Source organism: Vicugna pacos, chromosome 27 (assembly GCF_048564905.1).
Source record: "Vicugna pacos chromosome 27, VicPac4, whole genome shotgun sequence".
Lineage (NCBI taxonomy): Eukaryota > Metazoa > Chordata > Mammalia > Artiodactyla > Camelidae > Vicugna > Vicugna pacos.
Genome location: NC_133013.1, coordinates 29,157,020 through 29,172,085, shown reverse-complemented (window position 1 = coordinate 29,172,085; position 15,066 = coordinate 29,157,020). Strand labels below are relative to the sequence as shown.

Sequence of the window (15,066 nt, the reverse complement as noted above, 5' to 3'; positions counted from 1 at the left end):
GCTCATGGCCATTTGCTCTGTGTAGCAGTCCCCAGCCATCTGTATGAGGACTCTTTGTCGTGTGTCATGAGGCTTATCTCAAATTGGCTTAAGAAAAAAAGAAAAGAAAGAAAAAGAATTTATTGGCTCATGTCACTGGGATGGAGTCTAAATGCGACTTTAGGTCAACAACGCTGGTACTCCTCTCTCTCTTCTGGTTCTACTGACTCTTTTGATCTGTTATTTCGCTCTGAGTTAGTTTCACCAGGGAGTGGGTGACGGTAAGTTTCATGGAGTAGCCCCATCAACTCGAGGCTTACATCCCACCAGCTTAGCAACTGCAGGAAAAGCAAACTTCTCTCTTAGAAGTCCCAGCAGAAGTCCCAGCGAAGGACCGGTCTCATACCCGTCCTGGACCTATTGCAGTCATGCTCTCATTAACCATCATTGGCTCCTGTTTCCATTCCTGGAACCCAGCCGTGGAGTAAACCCCGCGGAACTGCATTAATGGAGAGTGGGAGTGGGGTGGCTCCCGGAAGGAACATTTAGGTACCGTTACCAGAAGGGGACATGGACACCAGGCGGGTAAAAACCGGGGCATCGCATCAGGGGCGCGGGGTTAGAGGCGGAGAGCCGGCCGAGGGGGTGCCGTAACCAAGGGTAACGCCGGTGCGGGAGCCGCCTTCCTCCCCAGCCAGGTGTGTCTGCAGGGCCCGACCTCCGCCAGACCCAAGCCAGGACCCTGCACCCGGGACTCCCCTCGCCCGCTTCAGGTCGCGGTCCCTCGGCCTGGTTTGCTGATGAGGGGAGGGGAGGGGAGAAGCTGTGGGCCACTCGCCTCTCCTATTTTACAATTGGTCGTATGAGGCTCCTAGTCCCGCCTCGGGCGCCGCCGCCGACAGGCTCTCGGGGTTGTCACTCGAGCCGCCGCGGCCCCGCCCCACCCCGCCCCTGCCGCGGCCCGCCCCCCGCCGCGGCCCCGCCCCGGCCGTAGCTGGGATCTCGCGGGAAGAGCGGTGGGCACGGCCGAGGCTCGGTCTCCCGGCTGCGCGCGGCGCGGGAGGGCTCTCCTCACGCAGCTCTTGCTCGCGGAGCCGTGGGGGCCGCGGCAGACGCAGGCCTGGGCCGCCCCTCTCCGCCGCCGCCTCGTCTTCCGCAGGGCTCCTCGGTCCGCTCGCCCTCCGACGCTGCCCAGGTGAGGACGCCGGAGCGCGCCTCGGCCGAGGAGTGGTCGCGGGCAGGAGAGCAGGCGGGCTCCGGGCGGGGGCGGGGGCGGGCGTGCGGGGCCCGGCGGCGGGCGCCCGAGGGCGGCGTGGGTGCCAGGGCTCCTCGCGGGGCGGAGGCGACGTGTCGGGGTCGCGGGGCTCCTCGGTCTTGAGGCGGGAGGACGGTGGAGGGGGTTCTCCGGGCTCCTCGGCTCTGGGACAGGGAGCCTTTGCCGCGGCCGCAGGCGCTTTGGGGCAGAGGGTTCGGTGCGGCGAGGTGCGGGTCTCCGAGGGGCAGGTCCGCGGGGTCGCGCGGCTGGGCGTCCTGTTTCGCGCTCCCGGGACGAAGAAGCCGTGCTTGGGGCTCGGGGGGGGGGTCTGCTTGCCGGGCTCCGGGCGGCCTCGGGGGGCGGCGGGCGCGGTGACTCGGCGCGGTCTCCAGCCCGGTCGGGGGCGGCGTGGCGGGAAGGGGCGTCCCGGGCCGGCCCCGGGCAGCCTGAGGTGGTGCGCGTCCTGGGACCCGGCTCCCTCCCGGCGAGGCTGCTCCGCGGGTAGCTCCCGGGCTCAGCGGGTTGGTGCTTCGTCGGACAAGCAGCGGGTGTGCCCTGCGGTTCTCCGCCCCCCGCTCCGGGAGCCCCGTGGGGCGCGCTGGCCGGACCGTGGGCCCCCTCGGGGTGAGCGCGGAGGCCGCCGAGGACTGGGGCGCCGCGTGGCCGCGACGTCCTTCCTGGGTGGTCTGCCCCGAAGTCCTGCCCGGAGTGGTGGGGAGGCGAGTAGTGCCAGGAAGTGTGTTCTGGCTTCCCTCGTCGTTTGTGGAGACGAATAACTTCAAAATCAGTTTCCAAATAACGCATTGGAATTTGAAATTCCAGAGCTGGAGATTTGCAAAAGCGTTATTTGAAATACGAGCTCTTTTAGAGAATCCAGCCTTACAGTTTTGTTAGTCTTGACTCCTATGCAGAGTCCTGGGTAACTAGCCCCGACTTAGGTGGAATGGCCTGTACACATACGTGTGCGTGTGTGTTTGATGCGTAGGGCGGAAGGTCTGTTCTTTTGTTGACGGCTCTTCTGGTTAGATAGCTCCTTTCCACAGCGGCCTGCGGATGAAGCCTGGTGTGGCAAGCGGTGGAACCCGGACTCACAGTAGTTCTGTAATTTGGGATAAACAGACAAATTTGGGTATGCCAAAGCAAGTAATTTTGCCTGCCATAGTCTTCTTAGTGACAGTTTTTTAAATGACATTTCTTCTGCTCTTAGAACCAGAAATATTAGTGATAATGTACTTAATCCTTGACTTTTGAAATCCTTTTTAAAAAACAAGGGAATTCTACATAGCAATATTTCATTCTTTGAAAACCTTAAGTTCTTTGTTTTTGTTATAAATCAAACAAAAATGCCTGATTGACTTTTATAACTATCAAAACTGATGAGCAGATATTTGATTGGAACCACAGCCAAAAAGCCCTAAGCAGCCTTTTTTTTCTCATTATTTTTTAAAGCCAATGGTAAGCAGATTTCAATAACTTTTTAAGAAGCAGCTTTCATAATTTCTGCATAAACATACTGATCAGTCAACAGATACTTGATTATCTGCTCAGTGTCCCAGCACTGAAGGTACAGTGATTCCAGCCCTCATGAAACCTACATCAAAAGAGAAAGACAATAAATAAGTACATAAAATAATTGAATTACTGATAAAGAAGAAATAAACAGGATATTTGAGGTTCACCTTGCTTATTAAAAAAACCCTGAGTGATAATATAATTGATGTCTGTCATGATAACTAAAAACCAAACAAAATAATGGTCTACCTTCTGAAATATTTAAAATTAGATTATGATCAACAGACTTTGGGCGTTAAAATATATTTTGACTCTGAGGATTAGCACCTTCTGTTATATAAGCATAAAAAAGTCTGTAAGGATAAACATCATGCTTACAAATGTTTGGGGGATTTCAGGAGAGAGTTGCAAAGGCATGGAAGAAAGTTATTAATTATATGCTTTTACACTGTTTGAATCTATTTCAAGGAGCAGACACTTAAGTGTGAATTAGAGAAGTCTAAAAATTAAAACATGTTGGTCACTATGCAAATTTGAGAAATATGGTGTATTTATGAGGCTTTTTTCACTGTTGCCACTTCCACCGTGTGTACTAGTGAAGGAAAAAATGTATTTCGGATATCTAAAATTACACGGCTGCGGTGAGGAGGGGAGCACAACAGAACAGGAGAAAGACTTAGGCCCGAATAAGATGTTAAGACATGTTAGAGATGTTGGATCTTTAATTATGTAAAGATAAGTTAATCTTAGCCTTTCTTATTTAAAATTTGTTGCCCGAGTTTGAAAAAGGAAGTTTTTAGACTCACTAGAGAAGAATAGTTTGTGTTTTTGTGGCGGAGCAGGTGGTGGTTTTATTGTGGCCCAGGTTTCAGGATGAAATTTCTTTCTGTCATACATATGGACATCTAATAGATATGTTTTTCTTGTGAGGCGTATGAAACATAAAAATACTTTCATAGTGCACTATTACACTGTGGAAAATGGCGATACCAGAGTGTCTTTTGGATTATCATTCAAAATTCTGACGACATAAATGTGACACACTAAACCAGTTTCTAGAAAGAAAATCATAAGACATGAATTCCAGTTTTCACTATGCTGCCATCCATATGACTTTGGATAATTCCTTAGTCTCCGGGCCTTGGTTTCCATACTTAAAAATTAAAGCAAGAGAAATCCCTGTCAGTAATCAGTGCAAGCTTCAGCTCCAAGGATTCTGTTACACCGATACTTTTATGTTGCATGTCTACAGTATTACATGTACAGAAAGGGGATAGATGCCGTGAGAGTAGCTAGTTCTCAGGATGCAGCTACTTCCACGTCATTTTTATATATCGTACGTAATTTTAGAGCATCTTGTTTTTTAAGATATATAGGAAATAATTCAAGAATACACAGTCATTTTGACACAACATTGTAAAATGATTATAAATCAATAAAAAAAGAATACAGTCATGAAGGTAAAAGATTTCCTTTTGATAATTTAGCTTTATTTGTTAAAGCATTGTCATTTTTTGTTTCTGATCCTCGTTTTGTAATAGAGAATCTACATGGTCATGTAGTACCCTTGTTTAATTCCAAGTGTAGGATGAAGTCTTTTGTGGTTGACCCCCTTTAATCTGTCCTTTACACTCCTGCCAAGGTGATTTTTCTAAAGTGGAAATATGTTCAGTGCTTCCTTCTTAAGACTCGTGCTTCTCCCCTACCTGCAGTATTAGTTCTGACTCTGGTGACAAGGCCCCTCCCTCATCTGGCTCATCGCCTGCGTTTCCCACCATAAAGCTCAAGCCCCGGCTCCCGTCAGCTCACTGAAAGAGCCATACTGTTTCCTGACTCGGAGCCTCCTTACCTATTCTCCCTGCTGCTTAGAATGCCTTTCCTTCTCCTCTCTTGCTGACAGAGTCTGCTGATTTTTCAAGACATGACTTAAGTGCTCTCTGCTCTTTGACCTGTGTGGTCTGGCCCTCCCTCTTCCAGCCCCGCTGGGTTATTCATTCTCTGCATCTTGTTCATTCATTCTCTTGCGTTCATTAGAACACTAATTATGTGTGTCTCTCTTCCTGGACTCAAAAGCAGACGTGTATGCCTTGCTACTTACTGAATCTCTATTGTTCACTTTACACAGTTGGCTCCCATTACAGATTTGAACTCTGAGGGCCAAGATTAATAGCTTCATAATGTCAGTTAAGCCCAGATCTCAGTCTTGTCGTAGTTTTCTAAAACTTTGGGCTTTCTGAATTATCCTCTTGCCCCTATGACCACAAACTGATATTAGATCTGTAGTTCTTATCCTTGTATTTAAGAAGAGAGACTGCTGGCGTTACAGGAGTTAGGGGTTGGTCTGTTAAACTTGCAAAAAGTCCTGAAAATTTCATAACTTTCTCAGAGTGATTATCTTCTAAGAAGCAGTCTGTAACTAGACCCAGGTCTGTCCTATTCCGGAGGCTATGCTTTTTCCCAAATACTACAGTGTTTTCTGAATATGAGTTCTTATTCAGTGTATTTAAATTTATTTAGCAGGATACAGGATTAACATACAGAAGTCAGTTGCGTGTCTTTGCACTAACAAAGGAAACCATAAGCAAAACAAAAAGATAGCCTATAGAATGGGAGAAAATACTTGCAAAAGATGAGACTGACAAGGGCTTAATTTCCAGAATATATAAACAGCTCATACAACTTAATAATAAAAAAACAAACAAACAACCCAATCTAAAAATGGGCTGAAGACCTAACCAAGCAATTCTCCAGTGGAGACATACAAATGGTCAATAGGCACATGAAAAAATGCTCAATATTGCTAATTATCAGAGAAATGCAAGTCAGAACTACAATGAGGTATCACCTCACACCAGTCAGAATGGCCATCATTAAAACGTCCACAAACGCTAAATGCTGGAGAGGGTGTGGAGAAAAGGGAACCCTCCTACGCTGTTGGTGGGAATGTAGTTTCTTGCAGCCAGTATGGAAAACAGTATGGAGATTCCTCAAAAGACTAAAATTGGACTTACCATATGATCCAGCAGTCCCACTTCTGGGCATATATCTGGAAGGAACTCTAATTCAAAAAGATACATGCACCCCAATGTTCATAACAGCACTATTTACAATAGCCAAGATATGGAAGCAACCTAAATGTTCATTGACAGATGACTGAATAAAGTTGGGTGTACTTATACAGTGGAATACTACTTAGTCATAAAAAGTAAATTAATGCCATTTGCAGCAATATGAATGGACTTGGAGACTGTCATTCTAAGTGAAGTAAGCCAGAAAGAGAAAACTACCACATGATATCACTTACATGTGGAATTAAAAAAAAAAGACAAATGAACTTACAAAACAGAAGCAGACTCACAGACATAAAAAATAAACTTATTGTTACCAGGAAGGGAAGCAGGTGGGAAGGGATAAATTGGGAGTTTGAGATTTGCAGATACTAATTACTATATATAAAATAGATAAGCAAGCTTGTTTTGTATAGCACAGGGAACTATATTCAATATCGTGTAGTGACCTATAATGAAAAAGAATATGAAAAAGAATATATATATGTATGAATGAACTATTATGCTGTACGCCAGAAATTGACACAACATTGTAAACTGACTATACTTCAATAAAATTTTTTTAAATTAATAGATTCTTAAATTCATTTTATAAATTGAAGAAGTAGGTTGTAAGGTTTATCCATTCAGCTTTTTCAAAAAAGCTAGAGGATTTAAGATTGATTGGCCTTTAGAAACCACTTAATCCAACTCCTGCATTTAGCATATGGGGGAACTGACATACACAAGAATGATTGAATGACTTGCTCAAGATCACTCAGCTTTGTAGTTGGTTAGAATTTGTTGTTGCTGTTATTGTTGTTAAGCTAGTTATGAACATTAGTGTTGTAAAACCATTATTTGAAAGGAAACCAGGTGCCTGATTTCTCCCCAGGAAAAAAAGCCTAGAGTGGCTTTTAGAAAAGTGATGTTGAGAATCTCATAGTGTTAAGGATATGGCTCAGAGAAAATCCTGACTTTGGATCATGACACATGGAGACGCCGCAGTGCCTCTTTACTCACGTAGTTCCCTAGTCTTGGTTTCTTTCCTTCCTCTTTTTTCTTTTTAAAAATCTGTCCACAGTTTACTGATCTTCCTGGTGAAGTTATTAGCTTGTACCTGTCTTTTCGTGGGCATTAAGATTCATTTCTTGGTTAAATAACTAGGTGTTAACCTCATCTCCATATATATTTATATGTATGTATATACAGAAAGACATACATAAAATTCTTAATTTCACAGGGCCCTTAGCACATGCTAGATGATCATTAAATGCCTGAAGATAAATTATTAACTAATCATGTACTGTGAGGTTATCTCAGACTTATTAAAAATGTTGGAGAGCAGCTAGCTCCTGGTCCACGCCTTATTCCTATATCTGACATAAAACATGTAATGCTTAACTTTATCCAGGCTCCACACATTTCTCTTTCCTCTTGGTTAGACTTTCTTTGTTTTAAAAACACATTCTTTATTAGTTGTTGTCCCTTCTGTAGAAGATGGGAGAAATACGTCTAGAAAAGAGAAAATTCAAATTAATTAATTTTAAGCTGTGAATTTCAGAACTGGTTGCCTATTTTCGTATATTTTCCCAACATGAAAAAAAATCATTTATTTCTGACAGTTTGGTTCTACTATACATTTTATTTTTCTACTGTTGTATACAGTTTGAAATCATTTATACCAATGCATAACTTATGTTTTGGGATATGCCAGGCAAAGGCTTTCTTTGATGGCCTTAAGTAATTTTAGAAATGGCTTTAGCTGGTGAAGAATGCAAATGGGAACCCCTGCAGTAATAGAAGACATCTTGCGAAGTGTTTTTCTAATTCCGAAAAAGTTTTCAGTTCCCTTTTGAAGTGATTTCTAAGCCAAGACTTGAAAGATGAGTAGGAAACAAGGTGGATGAGACACCCGGTGAGGAATGGGGTTAGAGCACTGTAGGTAGGGAGTGGGGCAGATTTAGGGATTTGCAGGCAATTTGGAGGGTTAGAGCAGAGGTTTTCAAGCTATAAAGTGAATATGGATCTCCTCGCAGGAGTAGGGCTCATGAATTTGGAGATACAAGAAGTTCACAGGGAATGGAGATGGTGGTGGTTCAAGGATCGCACTTTGCAAACCATTGAGCCAGAGCATAGGAAGCAAGAGAGAAGGAAGGAGTAGGGAGTGAAACCAAGGACCAAATGTGGAGAATCTTACAATCAATGTAAGGAATTTGGACTTAAGACAGTAGTAACCCAGTGAAAGGTGCGAAGCATGATAGGGACCTTGTGAGATTTTTGATTTTCGAGGGAGCAGTAATGGTGGAAAAAACCTTTAAGGGTAAACTCCACCAGCATTTGAAACTATCCAGATTAACGTTTGAGAAATGGTAGATTACCCATTCATTAATAATGACTGTTTTTCCCACTAGCAGATTCAGTTCATTTGAAGGAAAAGTTTGCTGATGCTTATTGATCTAAGTGTTACATGGTAGTTCAATCGCTTCTTCCTTCCAGGGGTATTATTACTTGTTATATAATAAGTATTACTATAATTTAACTCGTAATTACATTATTAATCCTGTTTGATGGGATTTAATTTTTGTCCATGCTGTGCCATGTGATAGTCCAAAATCGTCTTTTTTGCTGTGTTGATGTGAAAATAAGCTAGCTGCTAGTGCTTATTGTACCGGGAGGAATGATCTTAATGGTACGTAGTGATGTGAGTTAGTCACCAGCTTCCTCAAATGTTATTAATTAGAAGGTTTTAATTTAATTTGTTTCAGCTGTTTAAATACCATCAGTTTTGCAATATTGTAAACTTAAGAATATATATGTATAAATATATATAGCTTGTGTTTTCCTAATTTTATTAGTTCTAGGAATTATTTTAAAAATTTGGGGAAATATGAGGACAGCATGTACAGCTCAGTGGTAGAGCATGTGCTTAGCCTGAGTGAGGTCCTGGACTCAATCCTCAGTACCTCTGTTGAAAAAAAAAAAAACTTGGAGAAATACGAAAGACAACAGTCTAATACCTCAGCTCCTTCAGCTCAAATGTAAGCATTGCTAACGTAGTGGTGCACATTCGCTCTCCTTCCATGAATATGTTTGTTCATTTGTGTACTGTTTGTCCTCCCATCAAGCATTATATCATAAAGACTCTCCTACTTTGTTAAAATTGTTTCAAAACCGAATTTTTAATAGCATAATTTTCTGTTGAATGGATGTGTAGTGATTTAACCATTCCCAATTATTGAATATTTTTTTCCTTTGCTGATAACACTGATGAAAATCTTTGTAAATATTTCTCCACACTTGATAATTTTCTTAGGAGTAAAAATGTTCAGTCAAAAGGTAAGACCTTAAAAAAATAAGGTATTTCCACATTGCTTTCTAGAAAGATTATGCCAGTTTATATGCCAATATCAGTGTTAGTTTTAAAACCTTTTTCTAATTTAATAAGCATAAATTATCAGACTTTAATTTGTATTTCTTTGATTAGAAAGTCGTGGCAATTTTTTAAAAAGTTACATATTAAAATAAAAGATTTTAAAAAGAAAGCCACATGCATTCTCTTATAAGGTAAAATATTTTAACCAGAATTAATGTTTTATTATTGCTTTTTCCTTTAATAGATAAAGTTTTTTGATAATAGATAAAGTTTTTTGAATAGTTATTACAAAAACTTACAAAATTCAAAGGCCCAAACAGTTGCCCCAGAATCAACTACTGTTACCAGTTTCTTACATATACTTCCAGGGGTCTTATAAATCGTGTGTGTGTGCGTGCGCGTGCGCCAAAACGTTAGACGAATTATAGAGAACGTTCATTAAAATACTGTCTATTCAGATGTGGTATTGTGTGCTAAATTGTGTACTAAAAATTAGAAAGGGCCTAAAAATGATTAGCATCTGGCTGCTGGCCCAGAAGGAAGAAAAGCAGGGTCCGGCAGCATTTGGCAGTAATTTTCTATAAGACAAGTGACCTTGACTCTTTTTATTATGGGATCGATTTTTTGACAATAGCACTTTTGTTTATAGTACTGACTCTGTAGCATTATTCCAATAAGGAAAGCCAAGTTTTTGAAAATTAAACAGTTGATAACTGAAAGAAACTCTTTAAAGCACAAAAAGCTATTTGGAGGTATTTAGGAGCAAGATACTTTATTCTCAGGTATTTTAGGATTTCTTTGACAGGTACAGTTTTAGCAGAATTCTCATGACTTTGTTGCTTAACAGTGAAAGTTTGAGTTGAATAATTACAAATGAAATTCATTTCCCTTGACTTTTACTTACTTAATTCAAAAACCAATCAGCCATGATATAAAAAATTTTAAATATATTTTTTAAAGATTTTCATGCTAATAGTATAGTAGTAATTTGTCTCATACGTCAAAGATCCTTTTGAGCTTGACTTGAATGCCACTGCTAAATAAGTGATTTGAGCAGTAAGAGTCAGAGATTTTAATTGGATTTTACGGAGCTTTAATGCTTTAGGGAAAAGATATTTTCTTTGGGGATAGATTTTTTAAGCTCCTTGTTTCCAAAAATAAAATTTAGGGATGACTGTTGTTTACTGAATACTAACTCAGTGTGGCCCAATATAAGTAGGGGTATTACGAGAGTTCTTGTTTGCTTGAACTCGTGTCTCCTGTTCCAGATTAATTGTGAATCTGTAAAGGCTATTAAAGGATTTGCACCTAATAGTGATTGGTAATATTTGGATGGTTTTAAGGAAGAATTTAACAGAGGTGGGAAAAGACCCCCTTGACTTAAAAAAAAATTTAGATTTGAAATAGTTATATTTTATAGGAGGATTGCAAAGTACAGAGAATTCCCATATACCTTTCACTCAGCTTCCCCTAATGTTAACATCTTATGTAACCATGGAACATTTGTCAAAATCACTATTTTGTCATTTCCAGATGTTATATAAATGGAATCATACACCATGTAACCTTTGAGACTGGCTGTTTTTTAACTCAGCATAATTTCCTTGAAATCCATCCAAGTTGTTACATGTATCAATAGTTCCTTTCTATTGCTGAACAATATCCCATGGTATGAATGTACGAGAGTTTGTTTAATCTTCAACCGTCGTTGGACATTTGGGCAGTTCCAGTTTTGGCTACTAGAAATCAGCTGCTGTCAACATTTGTGTGCAAGGTTTTGTGTGGACATGACTTTTCATTTCTCTGGGATAAATGTTTAGGAGTGTGAATTCCTGGGTAGTATGGTAAATATATTTAAGAAAGTGTAAGAAGGGTGGGGATGTAACTTAGTGGTAGAGCATATGGTTAGCATGCAGGAGGTCCTGGATTCAATCCCTAGTACCGCTGCAGTGAAAAAAATAAACAAATGAAATAAACTTAAGAAAAAAAAGTGTAAAGTGTATTTTAAGAAACTGCCAAAACAAACCATTTTCCAGAGAGATGTGCTGTTTTACGGGCCCGTCAGCTTTGTGTTAGAGGTCTAGCTTCTCTGCCTTAGCATTTGTTATTGTCGCTGTTTCTTCATGTAGGTGTTCTAATAGGTGTGTAGTGGTATCTCATTCTGGTCCTAATTTGCATTTCCCTGATGACTAATGATGTTGAACTTACCATATTTGCCATCTGTATATCCTTTTTGGTGAAATGTCTCTTCTCTTCATGTCTTCAGCTCATTTTTAATTGAATTTCTTTTCCTTTTTTTTTAAATTGTTGAATTCTGAGAGTTATTTAAATATTTTAGATATAAGTTCTTTGTCATATAAGTGGTTTGTAAATATTTGTTTCATCTAATTTGTCAAATTCATTGGCATAAAGTTATTTATCATGTTTTATTATCTTTTTAGTACCTGTAGAATCTGTAATGACATCACTTTTATTCCTGATACTGGTTGCTTGTGTAGTTCTCGTTTTCCTCATCATTCTAGCGCATCTTAATTGCTCTTCTCAGTGAACCAGCTTTTGGGTTCATTGATCTTTTTTCTTTTATTTCTACTTGCTGTTTTGTTGATTTCAGCTTTGATCTTGATTTCCTTTCTTCCGCTTACTTTGGGTTTACTTTGCTCTTCTTTTTCTAGTTTCTAAAAGGTAGAAGCTTAGGACATTGATTTGAGACCTTTTTTTCTTCCAAGTATAAGCATTCATTGCTATAAATTTCTCCTTACATAACCTCTTTAGAACAATCCCACAGGTAATAATACCTTCTAATTTACCCTGCCCCCCACTTTTTAAACCCATGAATTGTTTAGAAGGTTGTTCTTCAATTTCCAGATATTTGAGGATTTTCCTAGAATCTTTCTGCTGTTGATTTTTAATTTAATTATGTTGTGGTCAGAGAACATACTTTGTGTAACTTGAATCGGTTGAATTTTTTTAGCCTTGTTTTATTGCCCAGAATATGGTCTCTGTTTATAAGGGCTCTGTATACTCTTGAGAAGTATGCGTATTCTTTTGCTGTTGTGCTATTGGGTAGTAATGTGTTTTAGAAATGTCAATCAGATCAAATTCATTAACAATGTTGTCTAAATCTACTATAGCCTTGCTTTCTTTTCTTTTCTTTTCTTTTTTTTTTGGCCTATTTGTTACATCAGTTTTTGAGAGAGAAGGATTGGAAATTCTTAAAACAACTGGATTTGTCTCTTTCCTCATGCAGGTCTATCAGTTTTTGCTTCATGTATTTTGAAGCTCTGTTACTAGGGGCGTAAACATTTAGGATTTTTATGTTTTCATGATGAAATTAATGTCATCATTCCTGGTTATAGTCTTTGCTCTAAGAATTGTCTTATATTAATGTAGCCACTACAGTTGCTGTTCGGTATGTCTTTTCCCATCGTTTTACTTTTAATCTACTTGTCTCTCTATATTATATTTAAAGTGTTTCTCGTAGGCAGCTTCTAGTGGGTCATGCTTTTTAATCCAATCTGATGATACCTGTCTTTTAAGTAGCATGTATAGGCCATTTACATTTAATGTGATTATTGATGTGATAATGTTTGAGTGTGTCATCTTGCTGTTTGTTTCTTATGTGTGCTATCTGTTCTTTTTTCCTTCATTCCTCTTTTTCCTGTCTTCTTTTGGATTAGTTGAGTAATTTCTAGATTCTGTTTTGTCATGTTAGTTACCTTATAGCTGTAACTACTTACCTGGTTATTTTAGTGTTTGCTTAGAGTTTATAGTATATAAATGTTTGTGGTATACATCTTTATTTACTTTCAAAGAATACTATACCACTTCATGTATGGCATTGAACCTTAGAAAAGTATGCTTCTGTTTCTCTTTTCTTAGTCTTTATATTCTTGTTATGATACATTTTACTTTTAAATGTTATAAACCCTCAGTGTATTGTTATTTAAACAGTCAATTATTTTTAAAGAGATTTAAATAATAAAAACATTTATTTACCTTTGAAGTGACCATTTCTAGTGTTCTTCATTCCTTTATGTTGATCTGGATTTGTACTGAGAATTTTTCTTCTGTCTGAAGGATTTCCTTTAACATTTTTGGTAATGTGAGTCTGCTTGTGTTGAATTCTTTTCATTTTCAAATGTCTTTATTTTGGAGGTGAGGGTATAGCTCAGTGGTAGAGTGCATGCCTTAGCATGCACGAGATCCTGGGTTCAATTCCCAGTACCTCCAATTTAAGAAAAAGTCTTTTTTGCCTTCATTTTTAAAAGATAGTCTTGCTGGGTATAGAACTCTTGTGTTGATTTTTTTTTTCTTTTCAGTACTTTACTTAAAAGGTGTTACTCCATTGTTTTCTCACTTGGCAAGTGGGGCATTTAGGATACAAAATTTAAGGAGGCACTCACTCTCAGGTGCCAGCCCTGTACTTGAACAGCTCTTGGAGTCAGTGCCTCCTTAACTTTTGTGCCCTATGCACCTTGCTTGCCTCACTGGTTTAGGCTCTGCAGGGGTCTTCCAGACCAGGACCGTTTTCATCACCTAGGACATCAGTTCCAAGCCTCTGTTAACTAGATCACTTATTTCTTGTGGAGTAGGTTCACATCTTTTTTTTTTTTTTACCTTCATAGTTAGATTATTTTAACTTCTCTTCAACCACTTATTTTCTTGAAGAAACTATAATAAAGTCTGATGTAACTTGTCAGTCCCTTAGTATCGGCTGAAGAATGGAAGAAAGAAGAGTATATGAGGTGGCAAATACTGTTCCAAATACTGAACCATGTGTGCTGAAACCTTGTCTATTTTTAGGTCAGTCTGCCCTGGCCCTAGAAATGACTGGTCTCCCAACCTGGGCCAGATTCCGTTAATTCCACGTGTGCTGTTGCCCCCTGGGCTTGTAGCCGTATTTGCAGTTTGTCCCAAGTAAGCTTGACTTGGCTTCAGAAATGAATCTAGATTTCTACTGCGAGCAGTTTTAATATGGGTCAGAGACATGGTTATGCTCTGATGATGGGAAAAACAAAGCTTTTAATCTCACGTGGAATGTACTGTTTGTGAGTTCTTCTGGATTGCTTTAGGGTGCAGCTGGAATGAAAAAGGAATCCTGCTTTCCTCGTCTTAGAATATTAGAGGAGACCGGGAAGAAGTACAGATGAAATGTGTCATGGAGCCATTTGTTTATCTGAAACTGAGCTGAGCCTTGGAGAGAAAAGCAAAAGACTTTCGTTCTTATATTTTCAGTCCAGATTTCCAGGGTTATTCAGATACCAATCTAGTGTGAGTGCTAGTGGTAATAAGTGATTTTACCTGGAGTGGACTTCGTTAATTGTCTTCCTCTGGGTGCAGTGCTGTTAGGTATCTGCTTGATAGTTCGGAGGTTCTAAAGTATGGATCTCATATGCAGAGAGCATTTGTCTCATGTTGCTACTGCTTTGGAGTCTAAATTTTCTTTACTTGATTTTTATTGACTTCTTGGGCTGTTTTCCTTTTTATCTCTAAGAATATTAGCACATTTATACTGTCTTCAAAGCACTTTTGTAATAGATTGGAATGTAAAAATCTCCAATCTCAAAAGAAGACGCTTTTATAGTCGAGTCTTTGTGGACTTACGCAGTGGTACCTTTTTCTAATCACTGGGTGAGGTGATTTGTCGGTGTGATGGAAAACAACGGACTTAGATTTGAAAGAACTCGGTTACTGTCAAGGCTGAACCACTTAGTGACCTTGAGCACATCAGTTAGTCTCTTTTGAGACTCAGAATTTTTTCTGTCTGTAAAGTGTGTGTATGTGGGAGGTGGAGGAGGTTGTGAGAATGTCTGTCTGTTATTGTACTTGCCAGGATGAAGATCGTAAAGAGAGAAAGATGTGAAGGCACTTTGGAAAATGTGTAAAACACTATACAA

General features: G+C 39.9%; 1 protein-coding gene across 2 annotated transcripts in view; it reads left to right on the top strand.

Moving 5' to 3' along the window:
• The first annotated feature begins 974 nt into the window (after positions 1–974).
• Positions 975–15,066, top strand: part of GLCE (glucuronic acid epimerase) — a 57,049-nt gene continuing 42,957 nt past the window's right edge. For both annotated transcript variants that reach the window (XM_072951159.1, XM_072951161.1), the window contains exon 1: positions 975–1,174. The gene's annotated coding sequence lies outside the window, so the exon portion shown is untranslated. The remainder of the gene's footprint in view (positions 1,175–15,066) is intronic.